Here is a 12,913-nt window from a genome sequence, read left to right on the forward strand (position 1 = left end):
CTTCTATGAGAAAAGCAGTACCTACACGAACTCAAACTGGTCTCACGAAAATAAACATAATTAATTACGTAAATAAGTTTAATGCAAAGATATACGTTGAACCTATATCAGATTACGTGCTGTCTTGGAGGGGGAGGGGAGTGAGAGGGAGGGAGAGAAAATTTGGAACTCTTCGGTGAAACTTGAGTGCTGTAAGCTAAAAATAAAAAAAAAAATTAAAAAATAACATAATTATCCAAATTTTGAAATATGACTGCAATAAACAAAACTAAAAGTCTAATTTTCCAATTAAATATATATCTTTCTAAAATATACTTTATATTGTACCACAGCAATATAATTTGATTTCTAACTTAATGAATCACATACAGCATTTATGATGCTTGAGGGAAAATGCTCCTTAAAATTAGTAAACAAGCAGCCTTTTTTGTTCTTGCTTTTCTTCTTTCTCGTCTAACGTTCTTAATGTCCTAAATTGGCTTAAAAATCAAATCCCTAGCATATGCTCTCAGTCACCAACGTAGCCACAATTTCTTTTTAGCCCACTTTGGCCCAAGGCTGTCTTTACTTAGTAAAATTCTGATAGGAATTTAAGTAACTGAAAGCACTGTGGTATTTGAGGTTTATGTGATATATATGGATATGTGGCAGGTCTTAGCGAGTTATTTCACTTAAAACATTAAGTACAGTTAAAATTTCACACAAATTTAATTCAGGCACACATTACCTTACCTACACTTATTTTGATTAGTAGAAGATTCAGCATATCGTAGGTCCAGGCCCTCTATAAATTATAAAATGGGTTGTGTTGTGAAAGTTGATTTTCACATTGGTTGTTTGGCACTCAAAACACATTTTCCCCCACAGAAACAATGTTATATGCAGTGATTAACTTCCCAGGCCCACCAGTAAAAGCCTGTTTAACTCATAATTTACCTGAAGAACAGCACTAACAGAGCAGTGACTAGATAACAATGCTTCAATGGGAAAATGTAATTCTGAGTTCCAAAATGAGGATGTCTGGGACATATATTCAGTCTTTATCTGGCCTCTGCCCCCATATGAAAGACAAACACTTTGGGGATGGGGGAAAAGTGCAAAGAAAGAAGTGTTGTGAAAATCCAAAAAGGGTCTAAGGGGAAAGAGGAGGTGGGAAGCAATGAGGAATAAGCAGGGTCAAATGGAGAACATCAGTTGGCTGGCCCGCCAAGGTTTTCCTTTTGCATCCCCTCTCAGCACACTGCTCCTGGGAAAAACCGAAAAGCAGAGAATAAGACTTTGAAGGTGAAGTTGAGGTAGCAAAGAGTGGTAGCCAAAGGTCCAGAACAGAGTACAGCCCTGAGAGGGAGATTATGGTGGGGTGGCAGGCAAACCCATAACAGTAGCAAGCCTAAGATGGCCAGTCCCACCTGAGGGATACAAATCAGGTGCGTCTGTAAATTGAGGACTGTCTCTGTTACTAATTAAAGCTCTGCATTTCCCAAAATATTCCCACTGTTAAAGAGTAAAATCAATTCTAAATTCCTCTAAATCATATTATACTGCCTCTGTAAGTTTTATAATCATCTCAGAAAAACCAAAAAACTTCTCCTAAGCCTGATTCCTCATCCGTGAAATGGGGTATTATGAGAGTATCTACTTCACAAGAATCAAATGAGGATGAAAGCAAAGAAAAACGCTAAATAATTTTCAGCTATTATTACTATGAGAAATAGAATAGCCCAGTGCATAAAGAGTTGGTTTGGAGTCAGATCGCTAGATTGAAGGACTGCTTTGACCCATAGAGACAATGGGAAGACAATAGGCAAGTTCCTTGAACTCCCCATGCAACTCTCAAAGACTGCAGTACAGAGCACTTGTCGATCTGTACTGATTGAGACAGCGCTGTCACTCACAGTTTCCTCACATGAATGAAATCACGGGCCTGTCCCCAAAATGCACTGTTGTTGTCTTCGTCATCATCATTATTGATAGCATTGTTTTGGATGTTGCAAGGTCACTTAAATAATGACTGATCTTAATATTATACATTTGTATGGATTTAGAGCCAATGGGGCTTTGGGAATCATCCCTTCCAACACCCTCATTTTACAGATGAGAAAATTGAGGCCCGGAAAGGTTAAGTGACTTATTTGCATACGGTATCATACTGTAATGAACAGTGAACCAGAAACTTAGCCCAAATGTTCTGCCTCTAGATCTAATACTTTTCTATACTCTGCTAGAATATGGGATCCAAGCCATCAGAGTATAAAAATGAAATACAAAGGGTCCCAGAAGTCTTAGTACAGTTTTGAACCACAGTAGCTTAAATATCAGTTATTAATTGCTTTAAACTGCACTAAGACTTTTGGGACACCCTGGATGAGACAAGAAAACTGATCCTGACGCAGTCCAACACAGAACTACACAAAAGGAGCAAATCCCCATTAAAAGAAAGTCTTTCTATATGAAAAAAACCCAGAAAACTCACAATGTTGTAAGAATAGATGAACAGACTTAAAGGTCTATTTAGTGATGTCGGGGTCAAGGTCTACTTCATTATGAATAATTATCATCATTATTCTTTCATTAAAATTCTACTCTAAAATGCCATCTTGGCATAAAGATGACCCTGGCATCTGAAAAGCTAATCAATCAGTCAACAAGCATTTATTAAGCACCTTCTATGTGTCATGCAATACTAAATACTGTGCTCTCAGAGAGCTCACAATCAGTCATATGGGGGGAGACAAGATTCAAGTAAGTGCAAATAAGAGATATAAAGGATAAATAAATTGTAGATAATCAACGGAGGGAAGATGCCAGCACAAAGCAAGATCGACAAAGGCTTCTTATGGAAAGTGAGATTTTAGCGGTGACTTGAAGGAAGCCAGGAGGCAGAGATGAAGAGGGAGAGCATTCCAGACATGAGGGACAGCCAGTGAAAATACCCAGTGAGGACAACAGTCAGGGGATGGAATGCTTTATTCAAGGGACAGCAAAGAGGCCAGTGTCCCTGGATATCTCAGAGTACACAGGGAGGGAGAAGTGGGGGGCGGTAATAAAGTGTAAGAAGACTAAAAAGGTGGGAAGGAGTCAGGTTATAAATGGCTTTACAAGAGAAACAGAGGATTTCTATTTGATCCTGGAGGTGACAGTGAGCTACTGGAGTTTACTGAATGGGGGGAGTTGGAAAGGGGTATGGTCAGGCCTGTACTTCAGGGAGATCAATTTGGGAGCTGAGTAGAGGACTGGGGCATGGGGGATGAGGTGAGAGATTTGAGGTGAGGAGACTGTAGTCCCGGTATGAGGTGATGAGGGCCTGTACCAGAATGGTGGCATCAGAGGAAAGAAGGGGGCATATATGCCAGAGATGTTGCGAAAGTAAAGTCAACAGGATTTGGTGATGGACTGGATATGGGAGGGTGAGAGTGAGGACTCCAGGAAGACACCCAGATTGCGAACCTGGGTTACTGGCAGGATGGCGGTATCCTAACCCATCTCCAAAAATTACACAGGACACTCTTTTAAGTCTAATCTGCATTACTGACATTTTCTCTATTCTTTCTTATGCCCAAACAATCAATAATCATAAAATTAAGCCCTGACTTAAAGCACGTGCCTATTTCCATTAACAGAATTTAACTGCTTGAACTGGCTCCAATACACCTTTGCTTCTATGAGGAAGTTGAGAAGAAAAGAGAAAAGGGTTTGGAGGGAAAGATAAGCTCAGTTATGGATGTGTTGACTTTAAGATAAGCTGGGGATATCCAGTTCAAAATATCCAATAAGCAGTTGGGACATTCGAACCTGGAAGACAGGTGAGACTTTAGGCCTGGACAAGCAGATCTGAGAATCAATCATCAGCATAGAGATGATAATTTAATCCAGGGCTGTCCAAAATGCAGCCAGCCCACAGTGCGATTTATGGTAGCTGGCCTACAAGAACAGAAATTTACATAAATGCTTTAGTAAATGAAGCTGAGCTACTGCAGAGCTCTCAGTGAAATGGCAAATCAAAATATATTGTCTATTCTTTCAATAAACCTAAGGTTGGACAGCCCTGACATGGGAGCTGACAAGATCACCAAGCAAAACAGCATACAGGGAGAAGAGACCAGAGGACAGAGTCCTGAGAGATATCCAGTAGCAGGCTTGGCTTGGGCAAAGATCCAGCAAAGAAGACCAAGGAGTAATCAGACAGGTAGAAAGAGAGCACAAATTTTGCTGGATCCTGGCAAAGTAGAAAGGCCTTCACTCTGAACCCAATGATGAACAAACAGCATGTAAGAGGTTCATCACTCTAAGTTTGGTTACCTGGCAATAGATTTCAGAAGCCACAATTCATATAGTACCACTGCTGAAAATGGAATCTACGTCAATACCAGAAGTGTCCAATACTGATAAAATCACAGAACATTTTAAGTATTAATAGGGTTTTTATATTATTTTACAGCTCGCAAAATGATCTTACATAAATTATGTGAGTTTGTGGCAAGTGTCACCGGTATTTTTTAAATGATTTTAAAGTCCAGAAAGGAAGTAGAGAAATGGAAAGTATATAAATATTTGGCAAAGAATGAGCAATATCCAAAGATATGATGAACATGGAGTGTCCCCATCTCCTTGACACACACTCCCCATTTCTCTTCAATCCACACAGCTTCCAAATTAATATTCCTAAAGTATAGGTCTGGCCATGTTATTACTTAAACTACTGTAGTTCTTACCTATTGCATATAAGAGAAAATAAAAACTTATCTATTGGACACTTAAAGCTTCCCAGCCTAGCTCCAGGATGGTTACACATTACTCCATCTCACTCACTTTTTACTCTAGTCAAACCAGAGTACTTGCTGTTCCCCATATGGAACCTGCTATCTCCCATCTCTGTCTTCCACTATAACCAAACCACAATACCTGGAATGCTCTCCCTTCCTTCAAATATAAACTCAAGTTTTCAAGAGCAAAGGACGAACAACAACAACAAGGGCCACCTCTTTCATGAGGCCTTTCAGATTCCTTTGTTAATATCTCCCTTCCATCACTGTGTGTATGGATGTGTGTATTATGTATATATTTAAATACACTGTGAATTTACTTAACAGTGAACAAGTTCTATCCCCCTGGGACAGTTTCATTTTTTTAATTCATCTCCCCAGCTTCTAGCCCAGGAAATGGAAAACAATAGTCACTTAATAAATGGTATTGATTTTTGATAGATGCTTATTACATAATATTCAGGGAAAACTTCTTTGGATGAGAATTTGCTTTTATGAAGTCAAAAAACAATCTATATGGTACTAAAAAAAAGTGCCCAAATCCTACAATTTTGCATTTTACTAAGTTAAAATTTTTCATATATCCTAAGTGTCAGGTTCCTTTCACATCACTGAGATAACCAAGTAACAACAGCACAAACACAATGACAACACAACAATGGATATTTGGTAGCCCTTTCAACTTTGAAAAATGCTATATAAAACATCTTATCTGAGTCTCACAACCAGCCTGAGGTAGAGAATAGAAAGGTATACCCATTTTACGGATAAGAAAACCAAGGCTCAGAAAGAATAAATGATTTTATTTTCCAATGGTCACTGAGTTAATAAATGACAAAAGTTAAATCTGAAGTCAAGTCTACTTCATTTCAAGTCAGGGACCCCAATAGGACATAATTTTAATGATAGGACAAAAAATTCAAAAACAATAATTTTTTAATTACATATTTCAGACTTTGCACTAAATCAGAAAAAGGTTTTCCTCCTTTCATCCACGTTTCTATGGACCTATATATTCATGTTTAGGATTCCACAAGGTTAAAGTTGCTAGCCCATGGAGTTCATATATTTCCTTAACATTCTTCACGTTCACTTTTAAAACCCTGAGCTTCTTGTCCTCCTTTCCCATGGAAAATATGTTCACAAAACACTATAATTTGTTATTCATCCATAAACTGAACATTCCCACAAAGAATGACCCTTAGACTTAATCTCTTTCCCCCAATTTTACATATTCTAATTTAAATTTCTCCATTTGAATTCTATTTAGGTTTACTGGCTATCAAATAAAATGAACTCACATTCAGATAGATGCATACAGATGTAGTGAAAAAAGCAGGGGGAGGGGCAAATAGAGAAAGATTATATCACTTCCACAGGCATCCGGGTTGTACAGTGGAAAGAGTTCAAATCTGACCTCAGGTGCAATCCTGGGAAAGTCACTCAACCTATTTCTGCCTCAACTTCCTCAACTGTAAAATGAGGACCATAATATTGCACCTACCTCACAGAGCTGTTGTGAGGACCAAGTAAGATAACATCTGTAAAAATACCTGGCATGCTTCTTCCCTTCCTTTCCTCTCTCTACCCCCAGACTCTCAATATCATTTAAAGACTTTTCTCCCCCATTCATTTTAAGTTATTCAAGAAAAAGGCAGCAGGTTTTATGGCTACAGAACTGGCCTCAAAGCCAGGAAAACCTAGTTTCAAATCTGCATATGAAACATACTGACAGTGTTACCCTGGACCAGTCACTTCATATCTCAGATTTTGTAAGACCATTCAGTTGTGGAGAATATGCTGACCTGTACTAACGGAGTGAGTCTCCTTAGCTTGGAGTTCCCTATTCCAATGAAATGATAAGTCTAGTCCCCAACCTTAAGATACCCAGAACATTTGGACTATTATAGAGAAATCAATCCTTCTGCCAATTGTCTAGCTGTGCCTTAACAACAAAATTCTTTGTGAATTTAGGGTTACAGTCAAAGAACATACCAATACCACTGCTAAGTCTATATTGCTAAAGACATCCAAAAAAAGTGGGGGGGAAGGGACCTATTTGTACAAAAATACTTATAGCAGCTCTTTTCGGGGGGAGGCTAAGAATTGGAAGTTGAAGAGATGCCCATAAACTGGGAAGTGGCTACACAAGCTGTGGTATATGTCTGTGATGGAATATTATTGTGCTATAAGAAATGACAAGCAGGATGATTTCAGAAAATCCTGGAGAGACTTACATGAACTGATGCAAAGTGAAGTAGACAGAACCAGAAGGATGTTGCACACAGTAAAAGCAATATTGTTCAATGAAGAATATTTAGCTATTCTCAGCAATTCAATGATCAAAGACAATTCCAAAGGACTAATGATGAATCATACTATCCGCCTCCAGAGAAAGAACTAGTATTGTTTGAATACAAACTGAAGCATACTATTTTCCACTTTCTTTCATTCTCTTTCTTTCATTCAAGTCCTTGTACAAAATGACTAATATGGAAATGTTTTACATGATTGCACACAGATAACCTATATCTGATTACTTACCATCTCAGGGAGAGGGGACAGAAAGGATAGAATTTGAAACTTAAAACTTAAAAATAAAACAAAAGTTAAACATACAAGTTTTAACATATAATTGGGGGGAAATATATATACACATACATACATACGTATGTTTGCACATATGTGTATATACCTGCACATATGTGTGTATATAAAAAGAACATACCCAAACTCAAAAAACAGTAAACAACTTTTCCATAGAAAATTAAGCAGTAATATACATATTCCATGTTATCATCAGACAGTATTTTACCAATCCTAAGTTAAATGGTCTCATTATTGGGGGTAGGTAAATCTATTATCCCTTTGTTGCTTCAGAAAAGGCACTAACTCACTTTCCATATTTATCAGAAAAAGTTCTTAAAGTGACTAATTGATCAGCTGGTAATTGGGGTAATTTCAGGAACTGCCCAAGGCCCCTGTCAGCACACTTCTCTAATTTTTGCTTTTAATCCAATTTCTCTTCCAGTTACAAGGTCCATATAATCAAATTTGGCAGACTCCCTACTGTCCATAGAGGAAGTTTCATTTATGATGTTGGAGGCACCTCTATTTGCCCGAAGCACTGCTGCTACTGCTCTTTCTCAGATTTCCTCTGGCTCTAAAGCCCTTCTGATTTCACAACAATGCTATGTGTTGTAGTGTGTACAAGTCCAAGCACATTTTTCATGTCTTATCAAATTCTGACTCTGCTATTCATCTTCAAGGGCCTTAAACTGGCCTGCATCACAGAAAACATATTATACTTAAAGGTCTTCAGATGTGATAAGGTGCTAACTAGCAAATAACTCCTGGATCCCTAAGTTAACCTCATTGAGCAAGTCTCTGTGATCTAAACTTACAGTATATTAATATAAATAATGTATTATTGCTAATTATAATGATAGCATTAAATAGTGTCTACTATGTGCCAAACAGTTGCTAAGCACTTTAAAAAAATATTATTTCATGTGATCCTCACATCAACTCCTCAAGGTAGGTGCTAATACGTCCATTTTACAGTTGAGGAAACTGAGGGAAATGGGTTAAGTGACCTGCCCAAGGTGATACACCTAGTAAGTGTCTGAGGCTGGATTTGAACTCAGGTTTTGTTAGCTCAGGGCCAAGTGCTTTATTCATTGCACCACCTAGCTACCTGTAATTAAATATCTAGCTCCCCTATTCACTACTTACCTAGGCTGACATGCCTCACAGACATTCTATTTTTTTTTTGTTTTTGGCAGGGCAATTGGGGTTAAGTGACTTGCCCAAGGTCACACAGCTAGTACACGTCAAGTGTCTGAGGTCGGATTTGAACTCAGGTCCTACTGACTCCAGGGCCGGTGCTCTACTCACTGTACCACCCAGCTCCCCCAACATTCTATTTTCTAAGAGCGTAATCCTAGGTTATGAAGCTATTTTGGATGCCACTTTCCAACCAGAAGCTAATCAATTGCGTGCCTAGATCCTCAAAGGGCATCACTGAGTAAAGGAACTATTTACACATCTTCATAAGCTTCTCCTTCAACTTAGGAGCCGCTCAGAAAGTACTGTAACTCCACTTAGCCACAACACAGTCTTCAAGAAGAAAAGTGAGAAAAACGGTAAGAACTGAAAGTGAGAGCTCAGTACTCAATCTCTACTCCTGACAAGATTCTGGCCAGTGTCCTTTGGTCTACATATTATGCATCATTAATTATGTGGCTTTATTATGAATAGTAATAAGTATACTTGTTCTTTATTGAATAGAACGTAGTCTAACCTCCAGAAGATAATCAATCTCATAAAAGTATGATACTATCAGAAGGCCTGAGGACTTGATGGTTAGAAAAGTTAAGCTGATGAAATCACCAAGTTCCAAGGCCACTCCAATTAGCCTTGCCAATCATCCAGAAGTGATTATACCCTGTCAGACACATTCACTATTGGAGTGAAAAAGTGAAACATGGTTGTATAATGGTCCAGTTTTATCCTATTTCTTTTACACAGCAGTGTTCAAATGTAACATCAAAGGATTTGATGCCTGGTGTTAGACTTTCTTTCCTGTTCCAGAAGAAACTCTTTCAACTAAATAGGTCACATGCTTTACCAAAAATCTTCCCCAAAATCAACCAGAAATATCTGCACATATTCATAAAGACATATATTGGGCACATGAAGCTGTAAACATTTACTAAGTAGCTTGGGGTAGTGAATAGGGCACTCGACTTGAAAGACAGAAAGATCTGGGTTCAAATTCCACCTCAGACACTTACTAGATAGAAGACACGGGGCGGGGCGGGGGGGGCAAGTAATTTAACTTCTCCTTGCTCAGATTCCTCATCTGTTAAACAAGGTGGTTTGTCCTGATGCCCTCTGAGGTCCCACTCCTGCTGTAAATCTATGATCCTGTCATAATGCAGATATCATATATTACTGATCAATTGCCAACCCCTTCACCTGTCCTCGATGCCATCTTTGCTCCATGATCTTGCTGCATCAATCATCCTTTCTCCACGAATGTTCAATCTCTTCCTCTCTACTGGCTCCCTGTCCTAATCCCAGTTGTACATCTTCTTATTCATTTAAAAAAAATTCCCGTGACCCCACTACCTCTTTCCATGGATTCTATCTCTACCACTCCACTGAAATGACCTTCCTCAAAGGTCACTTATAGCCTCCTTATCATCAAATCCAATGACCCTTTTTTCAGTAGTAGAACATATGAAACTATAAACCACTTCGCCTATCAATCTAATTCAATTCAGTATTAAGAATCTACTGTGTGCAAGGGCACTAGAAATACAGCTTCAAAATGCTAGAAACTGGTAGTCCACTTTTGCCACCTTTTTTTACATTTTATTTGCTCCACTTATACCTCTACCATCAACTAAAGTGACTGCCCTGGCTATATACCCCCTAAAGCCCCCAGCTTGTGACACTTGACCAACCAGTTGCAGACTTAGCGCCTCAAACGCCAACTCTGGAACCAGTGTAGGCTTAGGCAGTGACCACAGAAAGAACCAATGAATCCATATGTTAAAGTGGGCCCAGTGTGGGATGACAACCTCTTTGGTCCTCAGCTTCCTCATCTCTAAAGTGAGGGGATCAGATAACATGTTGTCTAAGGGTCTATCTAGGTTTAAATCTATAATTCTATGAGCTTTGCACTGATTTTGTACCCTGGTTCTACCAAATGGCCTCTCTGTGACCGATCTATCTGCTCTGTACTCTAACGCCAACAGCCATGTCTCTTCCTTATTCCTCTCTACCCCACTTCCTCATGGCAAGGTACTTTTCTTGGTAACCCGCTCCGTACCCCAATTTCCCTAGGGCTGAGACTCTGCCTTGCTCTCAACCATCATCCAAGATTAAAGGTCCATCTCTTAAACTATAGGTTAACCTACCACTCAATACTCATAAACCTCTGTAACACCAACAACCTTCTTAGACCCTGGTAAAGCTGCCAACAAAATCAACTGGAACTCTAAGAACCTGTTTAGCTAGGACCAGTGAAAAGCAAACCAAAAAGTCTTTCTGGTCACCGTGTAGTACAAGCTGTCCTTGATTTAGCTGATCTCAATGCTCCTGCAGCCCAAGTTCTGATGTCAACCATAGCTTTCTATCACGAGGTTCTATTCTACTATTCTACGATAGCTTCAGTGACCTATTGCCCTTCCCTTCCTCCCCTGCTTTCCACATTAACCTGTAAAATCATTCTTTCACAATCAGAGATGTCCTTGAGTTTGATTTTTTGGGAGGAGGGCAGAGGTGACAAAGACAAGAAAAGGAACAGTACCAAATTCAAGGAACTCCCAATATCACAGCCCTCACAACTAAAGTTCTTTGTAAAGCCTTCAAATATTTATATGCTGCAGTGGCTATTTTTGAAAAGAATGATCCCAGCTTTGAGTGCTGCTCTAAGGTCAATGGAATGGTTTTGAATGCTTCTGCTTGCTACAGGGAAATGTATTGAGAGAAAAAAAAGCATCAGTTCAAATTTCCATGAGTAGTTTTTTTTTTTTAAGGTGGGCCATCCAATTTATCCCCCAAAGTCTTTTTAATGCTAAGGCAGCAAGGAAAATTGTTAATTAAGTGTTCAATTAATATTTGGTGTAGATAGCATACAGTTTTAGATATGTCAAATTTATTGTACAACAGAGTTGCAGTTTTATGTGATATAATTATGTATAGCACATTGGGGCTTTTGTATAACCTATGTACAATATGTTTATTCCCATTTTACTGGGCTCTGAAAATAGTTTTACTACTAAAAAATACTATAGAGGCTTATCATTGTAATAAGCTTTGCTTTTATGAAATTGTGTTGGTCATATCTAGGATTTAATGTTAAGACATTCAACCCCCCTCCTACATAATATATGAAAATAGAATCTGCCATCCAGGATTGCACTGTAGCAAAAAGTAGGGACTCAACTTCAGCGCAAAAAGCAGACATTTATTACCTTATTATTTTAAGTAAAGGTAGCACATTAATGCACAATGTCTTTATAATTAACACTGGTTAATTAGCATTAACCAACAATGTTATTATAGTCCACAAAAAGACCCATGATGGTCTATCTGGAGGGACACTGGGAACTGTGCGACACCAACCCGCTGCGCTCTCGCCTGCAACGCAGATCAAAGTGGGCCATGTGTATCCTTTATTCAAACTCCAATACTTGGACTGGGCTTCTTTACCAGATCTCCTTTATAGGACCACAAATTTAGAGTAAAGGCCAGTAAGTCCAAATACTTCATTTTACAGATGAGGAACTGAGGTCCAGATTAATGTTATTTTCCTATGATTCTTAAGATAATACGGTCCTTTAACATAGCCAATCTTGTACTGCTGATGAACGTTAGGAAGAAATATAGTAAGTCCACTGGTGTTATCATGACCACAACTATAACCAACCCAAGTCCTATTCACCTGGAATAAGGATAAGGTAGGGGTATTGAGAGACCCCAACACATCAGGACCAAGACTAATCTGACCTGGCCTATGCTTACTATAGTTGTATTACCATTGGGCCATCTTAATTAACTACTTGTCACATCCACACACCTTGAGTTTTGCTTTCAAGTTTCAATTTCACCTCCCTTGGTTCCCCAAGTTCCTTTCAGATAAGGCACATTGCTCATTTCATGAATTTCTTCTGGTCCCTTGCCTTCCCTTGAGGTTCCCAGTACAAGATTGTTCTGGGACATGCCATGAAAGCACTGTCAGAATTTTTCCATCCAGATCTCCTTCAGAGTATAAAATCTCCTCTGATCCAAGTCATTCTACACTGTAGGTAGGGATCCTAAGTGCTTCTGTGAATTCCCAGGAATATATTACTGGGGCCCCAGAAGGTCCCTTTAATCAGGAATCCAGGGTTGGGGAAGATGCAGAGCTGTTGAGGCTGCTGATTCAGAGACTGCTGTAGGCAGACCTAGTAGCTCACATGGCTACTGATGGAAAAAATAAAACTTTGTGCTATATCTATGCACATAAGACTCCAAATACATCAGACCTTGAATGTGCAGAAGAATTTTTTTTTTAATCTACTTTTACTAAAGGAAAACTATCCATTGTAAAAAAAGCCATACAATATTAATACAGAATAAAATGGAAAGCAGCCTTA

General features: G+C 38.8%; 1 protein-coding gene across 1 annotated transcript in view; it reads right to left on the reverse strand.

Moving 5' to 3' along the window:
- Nucleotides 1–12,913, reverse strand: part of CDH2 (cadherin 2) — a 265,943-nt gene that overhangs the window by 235,808 nt on the left and 17,222 nt on the right. The window lies entirely within an intron of this gene.

Source organism: Trichosurus vulpecula, chromosome 1 (assembly GCF_011100635.1).
Source record: "Trichosurus vulpecula isolate mTriVul1 chromosome 1, mTriVul1.pri, whole genome shotgun sequence".
In the NCBI taxonomy this organism is placed as follows: Eukaryota; Metazoa; Chordata; class Mammalia; order Diprotodontia; family Phalangeridae; genus Trichosurus; species Trichosurus vulpecula.